This window comes from Bos indicus, chromosome 10 (genome assembly GCF_029378745.1).
Source record: "Bos indicus isolate NIAB-ARS_2022 breed Sahiwal x Tharparkar chromosome 10, NIAB-ARS_B.indTharparkar_mat_pri_1.0, whole genome shotgun sequence".
Lineage (NCBI taxonomy): Eukaryota > Metazoa > Chordata > Mammalia > Artiodactyla > Bovidae > Bos > Bos indicus.
In genome coordinates this window covers 5613182-5629864 of record NC_091769.1, presented here as the reverse complement: position 1 = coordinate 5629864, position 16683 = coordinate 5613182, and the positions used below count along the sequence as shown (strand labels likewise).

Below are 16683 nucleotides of genomic sequence, written 5' to 3'. Positions count from 1 at the left end.
CATTTTGGCATTCAAGGCCTTCCTGATCTGGCTTCAACCTGCAATGTTAGCGTTCAGGCTTTGCACAACTCCCTGTCATCCAAGGCTCCATCTACTTTACACCACCCTTTAGCAACTTTCCTTCTTAAAAGCTTTTGTGTATGCCATACCTTCTGCTTCAAATGGCATTCTACACACATGAAATAAAACTTCCTTACAGTCTTAGACATCCAAAGACAGTGCGTTTCCATCCAGGGTATCACAGATAGAAAGACGGGCATCCAGAGGGGATGCTACAGAGAGATTTCAAGACATCAAATAGGGTTTGGTTCAGTTCAGGGTTTCTCTGGCCTAGGGGTTGATGACTACCTGTGTAAAAATCACCAGAGTGTGAATGCCATTATCCAGATTCACAGACTGAAACGTTAGCCCAGATCTACAGAACAAGAACCTCTGGGTATGGGCCCCAGGAATCTTCCCCTTTTGCAAAATCTCCATTCTATGGATAAAGAAGATATAACATATGTATCTATATGTGAATATATATGCACACACACACATATATATATATATGGTTGAGTAATATTCCACTGTATGTATACATATATACATATATATAGATATAGATACATATACACAACCATGTTGCTGCAAATGGCATTATATTATATGATGTCAATCACTTGTGGAATCTATAAAAATGATATAAATGAACTTATTTTAAAAACATAAAGAGACTTACAGACATAGAAAACAAACATGCTTACCAAAGAGGTGTATGTTTGTGGGTTACATTGCTTCAGTCATGTCTGGCTCTGTGACCCTATGGACTGTAGCCCACCAGGCTCCTCATGGGGATTCTCCAGACAAGAATACTGGAGTGGATTTCCATGCCCTCCTCCAGGGGATCTTCCCAACCCAGGGATCGAACCCACATCTTTTACATCTCCTGCCTTTGTAGGGGGGTTCTTTACCAAAGTGGGGGAAGGATAAACTAGGAGTTTGGGATTAACAGATACATACCATTATACATAAAATAGACAAGTGACAAGGACCCACTGTATAGCACAGGGAACTATATTCAATATCTTGTAATAACCTATAATGGAAAAGAATCTAATATATATATGTGTGTGTGTGTGTGTGTGTGTAACCGAAGCACTTTTCTGTACACTTTAAATGAACACAACATTGTGAATCAACTATACTTCAGTGAAAGAAAGAAAAAGAGGGAAATTTAGTTATTACCAAAAAAATAAGATCCCCATTCTAATGTTTGCTAACATTTGAGAACTCCTAGGTGAACATCAAGCCCCTTTTAACCCATGGTCATACAAAGTCTGGACGTTTATCAAAATTTCAACATCCCCTCCTACCATTTTTTTCCCAATTTTTTTCCCTGTGAACTCTGATGCTTGGAAGTAATTTCCATTGCATTGCTTTAGATGGGAAGGGAGAGTTCACTGCAAAGATTTTATCAGATGAAACTCCACTCTTAACCCTTTCCCTGAAGCACTGCATGAGTGTGCCTGCACACATTCCTGCTCCAAAAATAGCTGTGTTCAGTGCTCTATCCAAGAAGAGAGCATGTAAATCCGCTTGCCATAAACTAAGTAACCCTCCATATTTTTCCCTCTCTTGTTCCCTCTGCCACAAATGCCATTTACTTCTGCATCCTTTAAACACACATTCATAGAATACCTACTGTGTGCCAGCTATTTTTGGGGTGCTGGGGATACTGAGAGTCAAAACAGACCTAGTCCTTGTCCTCAAGGACTAGCAGGAGAGACAGCGGGTGCAAATATAGCACTGAGACATGTGCTCTCCATTCTTCTGTTCACTCACTCGCTCCTGTGCTTGAGTGGCAGAAATATTTAAGCACACACTATGTGCAGCATTACAATGATGCAGAAGTGGCCAAAGAGTCAAGAGATTGCTCTGTGGGAGCCCCCATTCCAGTAGGGAAGATGGATACCACACAAGTGAACAAAGGAACCAGACAATATCTAACAGCAAAATGTGCAATACAAAAAACAAAGCTGTATGGATCTGCTTGGAGCAGTTGCAGGGGGCGGGAGATGCTGGTGTGACCAACGTGGACTTCAAAGGAGAGGACCTTTGAGCAGAGACCCTGATTCAGAGTGACGAGAAGCTGCCGCCAGGTAAAAATGGGGGGTAAACACACCCAGACAGAGAGACCCACCAGCACAAAGCCCCAGAGATGCTCCGTGAGTACCAGGAACAGGAAGACCAGTCAGCTGCAGGCTGGATATGAGGGAGGAGGAGGAGGAAGTGAGCACAGGGATACGGGAAGGGCCTTAAGTGGAGCTGCTGCTGCTGCTGCTAAGTCGCTTCAGTCGTGTCCGACTCTGTGTGACCCCATAGACGGCAGCCTACCAGGCTCCACTGTCCCTGGGATTCTCCAGGCAAGAACACTGGAGTAGGTTGCCATTTCCTTCTTCAATGCATGCATGCATGCTAAGTCGCTTCAGTTGTGTACGACTCTGTATGACCCCATAGACGGCAGCCCACCAGATTTCTCTGTCCCTGGGATTCTCCAATGGAGTGGGTTGCCATTTCCTTCTCCAATGGGTGAAAGTGAAAATGAAAGCGAAGTCGCTCAGTCGTGTCAGACTCTTCACGACCCCATGGACCCCAGCCTACCAGGCTTCTCCATCTATGGGATTCTCCAGGCAAGAGTACTGGAGTGGGGTGCCATTGCCTTCTCCTTTAAAGGGAGCAAGATGTGCCAAAAGATCACAGTGGGAGATTTGAATTGCATCTCAACCACAATAAGATGCCTTGGAAGGTAGTTAAGCAGAAGGGCATATAGGATTGAGGACTCTAAGACTGAATTTAAGAAGCTATTACAGGATCCATGGGAGAGAATGTCCTGATATAGAAAGGAATCAATGCAGAAAGAAAAGGATGGGTCCATATGGAACTTGTGAGGGAAGGAGTGTAGATCCAGGATGACTGGCAGGCGGATGGGGCTGGGCAGGCAGAAAGCAAGCCAAGGAGACAGATGACAACTGGCTGAACTCAGAGGTGGATGTGGTGTCATTTTCTTAGATGGGGAGGAAGTGGTTGTTTAGGGGGCAGGGCAGTGGAGATGGAGGGATCGGTGCTTTGTGTGTATCCCAGTGGCCATGTTAGTGGAGCAGTTGGACAGTCAAGTTCCCAGCTCAGTGGACAACTCAGAGCTGGAGATGAAGATATGTCATGGGCACATATCCCTGACAAGAGGCATAGCTGTGGGCTCATGGTCTTGCCAGAAAGGAAGGAGAAATTCTTCCCCAGAGTGAGTGGAGGCAAGGGCCCTTGACACCGGGTTTGTCACTTAGGGCCTTTTGATTATGAACTGCAGAAACCAAGCCTGGCTATTGAGCAGCTCAGAGACTGAGATTTGAGAAGGAGACAATCCAGGTAGGGCTGAATCTCAGGAGTAGAAATTCAAGGACCATCTTGGGATGACTTGGTTCCAGCTGCCTTCTGTCCTTATAAGATACTTTGGGAAATGGAGTTTCAGGAGTAAGGTCTGGAGGACCCACATCTTGGCTGTGGGCTGCGGGTGGGCCATACACCGGGTTCCTCTAGGACTTCATGGGAGGTGACATGCAGGAGGTGAGTTCTCAAAGAATACCTGGATGTTATGATCAAAGAAGGCAGGAGGGAAGATGGGCAGACAAGAGCAGCAGACGTCTACTCTACCTGGCATGTCTGGAAACTCCTGCACAATTTTTAAGAGACAGCTCAAAGATCAAATTCTCTCTGAAGTTGCCCTTGACCTTCACAAGTGAATTTACATGCCCCTCCTCTGTGCTCCCACTCTCTAAATTGTAAGCACCTGAAGGCCCATCAGTCTACCCCCCACCCCCACCGCATAGACCATAAGCACACCAAGATCAGAAACGCACTCCTATTCATCAGGGAAACCCCAGCAGCTCACACAGGGCCTGGCATATAATCAGAATTCAGTTTTAAAAATTGCTGCCCTGAATGTGTTACCATCCACTGAAGATAATTGGGATCGCAACCCTGGGATTTCTTTTAATGTATCATTCTGTATTCATTTTAAAGTCTGGGGCACATGGAGTGACAAATTGCAGAGATCTCTCCCAAATGCCTTTCAAGTCACACAGCCAAATCAGTTCAGCAAATTATGTGTAATCAACGAGGAAATCAATAAGTACTGCAAGTTCATTAAAGAGTTTAGCAGATTCATTATGTATTTAGCACATCCAGTTCAATTTGCAGGAAGTTCAGAGAAAAACAGGCTTTAGCATGTAAACAGTGACTCTGATGGAGTCTTTGGAGAGTCCTGGCTGCACAGCCTTTGGAGGTGAGGACAGAGGCTTCCCACACGAGCCCTGGCCCGCCCAGGCCAATCCCATGAGTCAGGACTTTCTCCTGCAAAGGTGACGACAGTGCTGTCACAGGCCCTTTCTTTTTGGAAATTCTAAGGGAGATTCTAAAGAAAAATTCTAAAGAAGGGAGGAGAGGGTGGGAGAAAAATTATAGAAAGTATGTGATTCCTGGGGATTCTTGCCTTTCCCTTAATTTCACAGCAGCTTCATGCCTCTGAAAAGAGGTCATTTGCTAATTTATTTAACAAACCTTGTCTGAACACTAGCTCTGTGCCAGGTCACAGGCCATGCTCTGGAGTGCGAGCTGAAACAGACCTGGACCTGCCTTCTGGCCACTCACAGCACAGCGAGCCAAGTAGAGGCTCCTAGCCCCTCTATCTGAGGACAACAAGGAGGAGGAAGGGATGTTTGAGCAGGGTGCTGAGGGATGATGAGGAGCGCATCAGGGTAGCATTTCACAGAGACAAATGTCCTCCAAGGGACAGAGGCAAAGCAGTGTGTTTGGAGAGTGACATCTGGGTAAATGTCACCAGAGCATCAAGACTGGAGGCAAGACAGCACCAGGAATGCCTCTTGCCCACAAGTAAAGAGACCTCTCCAGTCCTCCTGGTTCAAGTTCCTCTCACTGCAGGTTCAGTCTCTGGTGCTGGGGGAGGGAAAGTGATTGCCCAGAATCACCCAGCAAGTGGCAGACACTAAATGCGACTTCTGGCCATCGCCCCCAAGTCCTTTGCAAATTCTCTCGGTCACCTCTGGCCATAAATCTTCCCACGCTCCAGTTTCTGAACTGGGCTGAGAAGTGGCCCCAACTTGAGAAATCACGGGGGACACAACCACTAAAATTCCCTTTTATTGATTTGGAACAACTGACACCAAAAAAAGGAATAATTCACACACGGTGAGAATGTAAGATGCACACCCACAGTGGAGTGCAGCCTCCATGGCAGACATTGCTAATCAAACCCCGCACTGTTTCCCACTGATTTCCTAACCCAGCACTCGAGGCAGCCGATTAGGAAAGCGTTGTCACTGACATGAAAGCTTTTTCCTGCACACGCATTTAACTCTGCCAGCTGTTACCACCGGTAGAGCAGTAAGGAGTGAAATAATAAAAGAGCTAATATCGAGTACAAATTATAAAAAGCCAAAGGAGATCCAAAGCAGTGTCCAAGCACTCAGTGTGTGGCAGCCATGCTGCATTCAGCAGCAAATGCAGGTTTCAGACTTGGCAGCTGCTGCTTGTATGGGGCCCTCTGTCACTCCCTCCACAAGAGGAAATCAGCTCAGGTTAACTTTAGCAGGAGACAGGAATCCGTTGGCACGGTCACACTGGAGTGGGCCTGGCTTTGAGGCGGGGGCTTACAGGATGTCATCTGACGCTTCCTCGGCCTCTTTTCTCTCAGGCCTGCTTTCCCCCACGCTGGCGCCCTTCCCAGGCAGAACTGCCCTTTGAAGGGACAAGTTGGCCCAGGCGACATCCCCACAACTCCCAGCCAGGGAGAAGAATGTCCCCTTTCCCCCATGGTTTCCAACAAAGTCCTCAATTCAGGCTCTCATTAGGCCACCCTGGAGCACTGCGCCTGTGGAAAGCACGCCCAGCAAAGGAAAGTGATGATCGCAGAAGCAGGAGGGATAGATACCATGAAAACTGATAGCATTTAGACAGCATGAAACCGGGGTCACCCATTATGATAATAACTGCCACATAACGGGGAGGAAACAGCCTCAGAGAGTGAGCTCGGCCTGGGATGGAAGGGAGGAGGGGAAGCTGGCATGACCACTCTCTTCCCCAGGCTCGCTGTCTGTTCCTCCCCTTCCCCGCTGCTAAGTGAAATAGACAGTTAAGAGAGGACCCCTCTGTGCAGCCCAGGGTTAACCCTGTAGCAGGAGATGCCCAGTGGCCTCCAACTGCCTTTGATAGAGAGCCCTGTAGGGGCCAGCAGCCTCCTGATGAAAGAGCTTCTGCTCACTCTCTGCCTCCCCTGGACAGCCCAGGGGAGCAGACTCAGGCTCCCACTCCTAACTGCGGGGCTTGTGTAATGCCCTCACTCCCAAATTGAAGTGTTCAGAAGGCCCTGGAGAGACTGCTGAAATGTAGAGTCCTTGGTCCCACCTAGAGAGCTTCATTCTGCTGTTCTGGAACCAGGCCTAGGAGTGGACAGTTTAAACACATTCCCCAGGAAATCTCTGTGCCACACGTTGAGAGAAACACTGGTAAAATGGGGTTTGAAGTGCAATAGCTGTGGCATTCAGTAATATTCAGAAAAGAGTAGCTTAAAGCTCTGGCAGCTTAGGGCTGTCTGACAACACTCCCCAGGGTGCCAATGAAGATGAAGTCTCATATGCAACAGACCGACTGCACCAAACCTGACCTTGAGAACCGCCTGACGGCCATGGCTGCCAACCCCTTCTCCCAGTGGCCGGCATGGCTGGGCCAGGAGTGTATATTGTTCCAGGAGATCTGGGCCCATCAACTCCTCCCTCAGAAAAGCTGGAGTTCAAAGTCACACAGCCTACAAGTAACCAGAAGCGGGGGAGCAAACTGGGCTTTAAAAAAAGGGGGTTGTCAGACGTTCTGAGTTTGTCTTTTTTAAAGAGAGGCCAGAAATGTCAAATCTTATAGTATTTAAATATCTGCTCATGTTTTTTAAACATTCCAAATTGTCAAGAGTAGCCAAACTCCATCTACAAACCACAGTGTGAGTATCTTATTTAGGTGTGGTCATTGACTCACTTCTGGCCAATTGAAATCTTGTGTGGTCAATAGAAGCGTTATGTGGGTCTTGCTGGAAGTTTCCTTAAAAAGGAATCCTTCTCTTCCTCACTCCAGATGCTTGGAATACAAAAATACTGGCTGGAGCTTCAAAGATCATATTAGACACTGAGGTGACTTTGCAGTTGGAAGCATGCTAAGGATGACAGAGCAGAAAAGTAGCAGTCTGAGTTTTTTATGACATTGAGAAGTTGTCATGCTAGATCTGAGCTTCTGAACTCTATACTTCTCTTATATTTCTCATGTATTTTATCTCGGTTATATGCAGCCAAACTTAATCCCCTACCCTCTTCCTAATTTAGATGAGTCCTGGCCATTCTGCTTACTCTTGGGTTTCATAAGAGGACCCTAGATCTTTCTAGTACAACTCCCTTTAGTTGGACTAGTTTGGATAAGATTTTATCCCTTGGAACCCAAACATACTTTCTTTGCTGTCTCTCTATTCCCACCCCCATTCCTTACTTATCACCACTAGCCATCATTTTCAAATTAAACAAGTGTTAAAGGATCACTTTTTAACAGGCAAAATCATGACTTTCATACAAATGCAAAATGAATTTGTGTCAAAGATATGATTTAGTTGATTAATCACAAGGGAACAAGGAAGATATCAAAACAGGCTCAAGGAGAATCCAAGGAGCAGACTTGAATTGGCAATCAGGAATGCTGCCATGAATTTGTCAGTGGATGCAAATCCGCCTTCTCTGTGACAGAAATCAATTGCGCCTCCACAGCAAAATTCACTTGCATCGATGTGGACAAGAATCATTTGCTTTACTGTCTGTTTTCTACAGCTTACAGAGATATAAAATAACTCAATCAAAGACCATGAAGGGCACAGATCCTACAGAATCAGAAAACCCCAAAGGGTCTCCCAGACACAGTTTCTAAACCTAACAACAATCATTTTCCGAGCGTCCCTGGCTACTGAAGAATAGAGAATGCCACGTGTCTTCCCAGGGGCACCCTCCCCTAACCCCTTCATCTGGGCTCTTGACTTTCCTGCTTCAAAAATACCTACAGAAGTTTCTCAGCTGAACTGGATTTTGAAGAAGCAGGAGTTTAGCAGGCAGAGAAGGTTCTAGATTAATGGGGGTACTCATAGAATCACCTGATCCAAGACAACTGTGCTGTCATGTCCAGCTGTTTGCAACCCCATGGACTACAGCCTGCCAGGCTCCTCTGTCCATAGAGTTTTCCAGGCAAGAACACTGGAATGGGTTGCCATTACCACTCCAGGGGATCTTCCCAACCCAGGGAAGGAATCTGCACTGCAGGTGGATCCTTTATCCTCTGAGCCATCACCTGAGGAGCTGTTAAAAGTGGCCATGACCAGCTTCTGCCCTAAATTTCCTGAATTTGTTGTGTTTGCAGAGCTGGCCCAGTGTTTTTACTGGGACTGTGCAAGGGGTATGAGGTGAGGAGACGGTTAGCTGCTGATGGAGATGTGAGAGTGAGCTTCCTCCTCCCTGCCCCTGGCCACTCACACACACCCCCGCCATAGCGCTTGCCTCCCCTGGGTGCCATCACCACTAACTCTGAATGTCTGGTTTGCAAATACCCACATGGTACCCAGATCTCATGGTTTCCCTGAGAGCAGTTGGTAAAGAATCTGCCTGCAAGGCAGGAGACCCTGGTTCAATACCTCGGTTGGGAAGAGCCCCAGGAGAAGGGAAAGGCTACCCACTCCAGTATTCTTGGGCTTCCTTTGTGGCTCAACTGTAATGTGGGAGACCTGGGTTTGATCACTGGGTTGGGAAGATCCCCATGAGAAGGGAAAGGCTACCCTTTCCAGTATTCTGGCCTCGAGAATTCCATGAACTGTATAGTCCCAGGGGTCACAAAGAGTTGGACATGACTGAATGACATTCACTTTCATGTCCACTTTTTACCTAGATCTCACCGCCTGCACCCTATCTCGCCACCTCTAGCTACCTCTCTTCTCTGTTTCCTCTTTGCTGTGAGGGTCACGAGGGACCCGCTATCTACGTTTGTGGTTTCCGTCCTCTTCCCTTCACCTTAAACCCACTGTGGTCAGGCTTTTGCCCCAGCCCTCTGCCAGCTGCTCTGTCACGGTCACCACCGTCTACATGGCCAGATCCACACTCCCCCTCCTCTATCTGCCCCTTGACAGATGGGCTTTGTGCATTCCCCACTTCCCGCCATGCTCTGCTCTCCCGGTCCCCTTACCTTGGTCTCTCCTCTCAGCCTCCTTTGCTCTCCCTTCCCTCTTCTGAACGTCCCTGGTGCCCAGGGCTCAGCTTCTTTTATCCCAATATTCCTTCCTGTGGAGCTGTCAGCCTGAAGGCTTTAATGTCTCGGTGTCTTTCAACTCCAAAGTTCACATCTTTCAAACACTTTGCTGAACTCTGACCTCTTTTTCTAAATGTCTACTCAACAGCTCCACCTGACAACCTAGTAGACAAACTCAATCTGTCTAACCGTAGCTCAGATCTTCCCTCAAAACCCCGTTCACAGCCTTCTCTGGCTCCCTTTGCACTCACCCCCATCTTCCATCAGCTCAACCACGACCTTGGAGCCATCCCTGACTTCCTACTGCTGGTCACTTTCCTTGGATCCAGCTGTCAGAGAATCCTAGTGCTTCGCCCGAAACCAATGCAGGGTCCCACGACTTCTTGCCCTAGGGCCACCATCTTTGACTTGAATCTTCAGCAGTGCCTAAGGCGCCCGCCTGCCACTGCCCTGGAACCTACACAGCACTCATTCCACACGGTGACCACGGTGAGTCTTTTCAAACACAGCCAGGCCTCAGAGATGTCTCCGGCTGGGCTCCAGACGGCACAACAAAGCAAGTATGTCAATAAAGTGAGTCACATGAACTTTTTAAAAGGTTTCCTGGTGCATAGAAAAGTTGTGTTTGCACTACCCTGATTGGGCTTCCCTGGTGGCTCAGACGGTAAAGACTCCACCTGCAACGCAGGAGGCCTGGGTTCGATCGCTGGTTGGGAAGATTCCCTGGAGAGGGAAATGGCAGCCCACTCCAGTATTCTTGCCTGAAGTCTATTAAGTGTGCATATGTCTAAAAAAGCAAAGTGCATACCTTAATGAAAAGTACCTTATTACTAAAAAAACACTAATCATCATCTGAGTCTCCAGCGAGTCCTAATCTTTTTGCAATGTGAAATCAAAGATCACAGGTCACCAATATAAATGTAATAACAAAGAAAAAGTCTGAAATATTTCGAGAATTACCAAAATGTGAGACAGGGTCAGGAAGTAGCAAACGCTGTCAGAAAAATGGTGTCAAGAGACTTGCTCACCGCACGTTTGCCACAGACCTTCAACTTGTAAAACACTTAGCATCTGGGAAGCACACCAAAAAGCAAAGTGCAATAAAAGGAGGTCTGCCTGTATAAGTCTGATTGAGGTCATTTTTCGGCTTAAAACTAAATTCCCAAGAGTTCCCCTTGCACGCAGAGAAAACTCTTAGTTCTAATTGTAGCCCTACCAGGCCCACAAACGGCTTCCCAGGTGGCGCTACCTGGTAAACAACCCATGTGCCAATGCAGGAGACATAAGAGAAGTGGATTCCATCCCTGGGGGTCGGGAAGATCCCCTGGAGCAGGAAGTGGCAGCCCGCTCCAGTATTCTTGCTTGAAGAACCCCATGGACGGAGGAGCCTGGCGGGCTACAGTCCATGGGGTCGCTAAGTCACAAAGAAGACCGAGCATCTGAGTACGCAGGCCCATGAAATCTGGGCCTGTGCCCTTTCTGACACCTTCTGTGCCAGGCTCCCTCTCCTCGCACCTGTTGCTGCAGCAGCCAGCTGTGCCCCTGCCCCTTCCGAGGGCCCCTGCTCTCACTGGGTGTCTGTGTCTCAGGGCCGTCCTCCCCAGGTATCCACAAGCGATGCCCTTCTTCCTTCAAGTCCCCGCTCAAGGGTCTCCTTTGCTGACCTCCCTGATTTATGGTGGATTTTTCTGCTTGTGGTCTTTATTTTCCCAGGGTAGAACATACACTCCATGAGGGCAGGGATCTTTGCTTTGTGCATTGATTTACCCCAGTGACTCAAACAGCACCAGGCACAGAGCAGTCATTCAATGAACAGTGGTCACTGAATCGCTCCGCATCAGGCCCCAAGCCAGCCACATTTCACTGCAATCCCGTTTCAAGGCTAAGCACTGCTGCAAGTGACAGTAGAGGCAGAGAGGCAGGGCACCAGGATGCTGAAGGGACTTGCCCAAGGACAAGAGTAAACGCCAGCCCAGAAGCTGCCCCCGAGTCTGGTTGGAGTCCAGATTAGAGACACTGTCATGCTGCAGGCAGAGCCAGTGCCAGATCGTAAGGGCCCTGCGTGCTCAGCTGATGAGGCTGGACATTGTCTAGGGCAGGAGTTCTCCTCCTTTAACAAGCATCAGAATCATCTGGGGAGGTTGATATACACAGATTTTTGAGTACCATCCCTGAGTCTCTGAGTCAATAGAACTGGAATGGAGTCAAGAATCTGCTTTTTGGGGACTATCCTGGTGGTCCAGTGTCTAAGACTCCTCACTTCCAGTGCATGGAGCCCGGGTTCGATTCCTGGTCAGGGAACTAGAGCCCTCATGCCACAACTAAAGATCTCGTGTGCCACAACTAAGACCCAGTGAAGCCAAATAAATAAATGAATATTAAAAAAAAAGAATCTACTGTTTTAACATGTTCCTGGGTGATGCTGCAGCTGCTCTGGGGACCTCAACTCAAGAACCGTTGGTTAGGCCCTGAGAACCACCAAGGGGCTTTCATCAGGAGAGGCAGAAAGGGCCATGGGCAGGCTGGATGGGAAGGAAGCACCCCTTTCCAGGGGCAAGACCAGGCTGCAGGCAGAAGTGGAGCGGAGGGTGGCCAGGCTGAAGCCCCAAGCCCCCTTAGGCCCTCTCCTCTAGCTGATGACTATATCTCCTATGAAGAAGAGGCGGGCCTCCTGGCTCCTCGCTCACTTGAAATTTTAATTATCTGCCAGAGCGTGATTTCCACAGCCACCCCCACTAGAGGCGGGTGTGAGACAAGCCAAATAACTCCAAAACACATGATTTCAGCAAAAAAAGAATTCCAGTCTCCCTGGCAGCGCCTTGGCAGCAGAGTGGTGATGAATCCAGAGGCAGTGGAGGGGGAGGCAGGCAGGTGCCCTGTACAAGCCCCAGGACTGCGTTACCTCAATTGTCAGGTCAGTTACCCAAGAGCTACTCAGGAGTGTCTGCCCCACCTGGGCCCTGGGGGCTGAGGACTCGAAATGGACCTTCCCTGTGGGCATCAGAGGGACCAGATTTATCTGCCATCCCAGGGTGTGAAGTGCACACTGGCATAGTTGTGTAATATTCACGGTAATAGTTGTGTGTCTATTCAGAAGTGAAAAATGTATAACTAGCACATTCAATCTGTGCTGTTATGGAGAACTACTTCTTATAGTGGAGCTACATAAGTTTTTTTTTTTTTTAAAGAGAATTGATCTCAAGAAAATGTTAATTAAGCCATGGGTATCCAGCAATTCTATAATGCTTACTCACTATTTATGGATGAATTCATCAAAGTTTTATAATAATCCTACAAGGTAGGTGCCATGATTATACCTAGTTTACAGATGGAGAAAACAGAGGTACAGAGTGATTAGTTTGCCCAGTAGGGAGTACAGGGCAGTTGAGATCTAGATTCTGTGCTTGTAACAGCCTCTTGGTGACATAGGCAGGATGTGGTACTATTCTCTGGACAATGTTCCTCCAAACATTGATGGTTGGGAAGCACCCAGCAGTCATCCTTCCTGTCTCAGCCATTCTATGACTTCAGTTTAGTTCAGTCGCTCAGTCATGTTCAACTCTTTGCAACCCCATGGACTGTAGCATGCCAGGATTTCCTGTCCATCATCAACTCCTGGAGCTTACTCAAACTCATGTCCATTAAGTCAGTGATGCCATCCAACCATCTCATCATGTGTTGTCCCCTTCTCATCCCGCCTTTAATCTTTCCCAACATCAGAGTCTTTTCAAATGAGTCAGTTCTTCACATCAGGTGGCCAAAGTACTGGAGCCAGCTTCAGCATCAGTCCTTCCAATGAATATTCAGGACTGATTTCCTTTAGGATGGACTGGTTGGATCTCCTTGCAGTCCAAGGGACTCTCAAGAGTCTTCTCCAACACCACAGTTCAAAAGCATCAATTCTTCAGCACTCAGCTTTCTTGTAGTCCAACTCTCACATCCATACATGACCACTAGAAAAACCATAGCTTTGACTAGACAGACCTTTGTTGGCAAAGTAATGTCTCTGCTTTTGAATATGCTGTCTAGGTTGTTCATAACTTTTCTTCCAAGGAGAAAGCGTCTTTTAATTTCATGGCTGCAGTCACCATCTGCAGTCATTTTGGAGCCCCCCAAAATAAAGTCACTGTTTCTACTGTTTCCCCTTCTATTTGCCGTGAAGTGATGGGACCAGATGCCATGATCTTAGTTTTCTGAGTGTTGATTTTTAAGCCAACTTTTTCACTCTCCTCTTTCAGTTTCATCAAGAGACTCTTTAATTCTTCTTCACTTGCTGCCATAAGGGTGGTGTCATCTGCATATCTGAGGTTATTGATATTTCTCCCAGCAATCTTGACTCCAGCTTGTGCTTCATCCAGCCCGGCATTTCACGTGATGTATTCTGCATATAAGTTAAATAAGCAGGGTGACAATATACCACCTTGACGTACTCCTGTTCCTATTTGGAACCAGTCTGTTGTTCCATGTCTAGTTCTAACTGTTGCTTCTTGACCAGCATACAGATTTCTCAGGAGGCAGGTCAGGTGGTCTGGTATTCCCATCTCTTGAAGAATTTTCCACAGTTTGTTGTTATCCACACAGTCAAAGGCTTTGACATAGTCAATAAAGCAGAAGGAAGTAGACGTTTTTCTGGAACTCTCTCATTTTTTCAATGATCCAACGGATGTTGGCAATTTGATCTCTTGTTCCTTTGCCTTTTCTAAATCCAACTTGAACATCTGGAAGTTCACAGTTCACATACTGTTGAAGCCTGGCTTGGAAAATTTTGAGCATTACTTCCTAGCGTGTGAGATGAGTGCAGTTGTGCAGTAGTTTGAGCATTCTTTGGCATTGCCTTTCTTTGGGATTGGACTTCAAAGTGTACCAAAACAGTGATGCAGGATGCATGATGTAAAGAGCTGCCTGTAACCCTACCAACCACTCACCAAGCCTCGTGAGAGGACAGAGACGGACTGCATCTGTTTGTTCCAAATGTGAAGGGCCCGTGGTCTGTCTCGAAAGCCCCTCCTTTCTGTGGATGAGCAAAGAGGAGCCTGAGGGGTTGGGGGGGTGGGAGGTGGAGTGAAGCAGGAGAGGGCAGCAGGCAGAGCAGGGAGGAGACCTGACCTGGGGAGACCTCAGGCCACGATAGGAGTCTTCAGTCCCACAGACTGGATGTAATTTGGAATCTTCCAGGTCCTAGGCTTCCAGCCCTCATACACAAGAGACTTCCCTTTTTATAATAAATATTTAAAGTGAATCTGAAATTTGTGTAACTGGCATATCCATGCTGCTATGGAGAGTTCTCTTTTAAGCTAAATTTCCTTAAGTCTTTTTTAAGAAGTGTTCCCTTTACTATCCTGAAGTTTTTAGGTAGTAAAACATGCCAACATACATGATTTTAATATATATGCATGTATATATGAAAGCTCCCACCCATAGTGTAAAGGAAAATAATTCATAATTCAATAGCACAGATTTCAGTATGTCAGTGGTCTGGCCTGACAGCATTAGATGAGGTAGTGAAGGGACAGACAGTGAGACTCTGACTCCTATTTATTCATATAATGTATTGATTTGTCTTAAAGAAGAACAAGGCATGATGCCTGATGCAAAAAGGTATAAGACGCCCAGGAAAATGAAGAGCCAGAGGCTGAGTGGACCCTACATTAAAAACCAGCATCAGGGTTAGTATAAATAGATCTACCTAATTCACAAGTGATAAGAGAAAGGGAAATAACCTGAACTGAAATTTGGTGACTATGTCAAGACAAATGGAGAACAGCCTCATGGAGAAGCTGGGCCTTCTCTAGAAGAGTGGTGTCCAGATAATTCCTGTGGTGTGACCTATGACAGGGCAGCCCAGAGTACCCCAGAAAACACATCTCCTGCCTTGAAAGTTCAGTACCTCCTGAGGCACACAGCCAGGCTCAAGGACTTCCTTGGAGGGAAGACAGGACGTAGCATCTAGATGGAGAAAACGAATAATAGCAACAACACTAGAGGCTTTAGAAAGGCTGTGTGGTCAACTGAAAACTCTATCATCATAAAAATGGAAAACAATAAACAACCCCCAAATAAATACATTTAATGTGTAACTTTCAGAACACGAATCTCTTATCATTAGGACAAAATAAAATATTAAATTGTTTTGAATAGCCAGAATTTTGAATATTTTGGAAATTTTTAGTTATGAAATTTAGCAAGAGTTCTGCGTGTCACATAGCGCCACTCATTTAATACAGCTTTGTCCTCAATCTCTGACAAGATGCGAGGAGTGATTGCTTTTACAGACTGTTGGAAGCCCTTTTCAACTGGTAAATATGGAGTTGTAAACTCGATGGTAGAAGATGAGTTGGATGCATATAAGAGAGAAACTGGTTATAGTCATACCACCCTGAAGGCACCAGGTCTCAGAAGCTAAGCTGGAGGGGGCCTGGTTAGTGCTTGAGTGGGAGAATTGGTCAATAATCTCAAGACAGAATGTTTCTTCTATTTAAGCCTCTCTAGCTGTAAAAACCCTTTTTTCCTAAATTACTGGGATTTCACGCAACGTCTTGTAAAAACTTGTCCTTTAAACTGTTGAAGCATTCTTGAATGCGTTTGTGTTCTTTAGCCTGGGGAGATGTTTTAAAGCCTGGAGAGATGCAGACACTTCTTCCCTGTGCCTTGCTCTGCAGGACCGCCCCAGCCGGAACAGGGCTCAGGCATCCTGGCCCCCTCCCGACACACCAGCGGCATGCACGATCCTTGGAACAATAAAAATTGCTGCTCTCCATTTCCAAAATGCCCCCCTAGGGGGTGTATCAATCAGGGAAGAATCCCAGATCTATACCGTAAAGGAAAACTCCTGATCGCTGGCTTTATTAAGTCCCTACTATGCGCCTGAGTCTCAGGGACTCCTCACAGCAGACTTGGAAGACCATTTTATTATCCCCATTTTTACACATAAAGAAATGAAAGTGCAGGAGGATAAAGGGACGTGGCCAAGGTCACCCAGCTGGTGAGGACTTGGCTGTGTCACACCACTGTCCTCATTTGTCAGATGACTGGGAAGCAAGCACTCAGTAAGCATTTATGGAACGAGACTACAAAGAACAGCCTGAGAGGACTGTCTGGGCAGTTTTCTTCATTCTAGCACCCAATCTAGTATGTTTCTGGAATGTGTAAACTAAAAACTGAATTTCCCGAGTCTGATAAATCATGGAATAAGAATTCCTACTTAAAGACTGTAGAAATTAAACAAGATCCACATTTTGAAAGCACTTGACATATAATACTTTCATCCTTTCCTGCCTTCTTTACTCCACTCTTACCCTTCAAGGTCAAGAT

General features: G+C 46.7%; 1 long non-coding RNA gene across 4 annotated transcripts in view; it reads right to left on the bottom strand.

Moving 5' to 3' along the window:
* The window catches only part of LOC139185185 (uncharacterized), a 67465-nt gene that overhangs the window by 41885 nt on the left and 8897 nt on the right, over nucleotides 1–16683 (bottom strand). The window contains exon 1 of one of the 4 annotated variants that reach the window (XR_011568707.1): nucleotides 9310–16682. The exons of the other annotated variants lie outside the window; for them this stretch is intronic. This is a non-coding gene — a long non-coding RNA (uncharacterized lncRNA). Of the gene's footprint in view, nucleotides 1–9309; nucleotide 16683 lie in introns of those variants that run through there. 4 annotated transcript variants of the gene reach the window in all.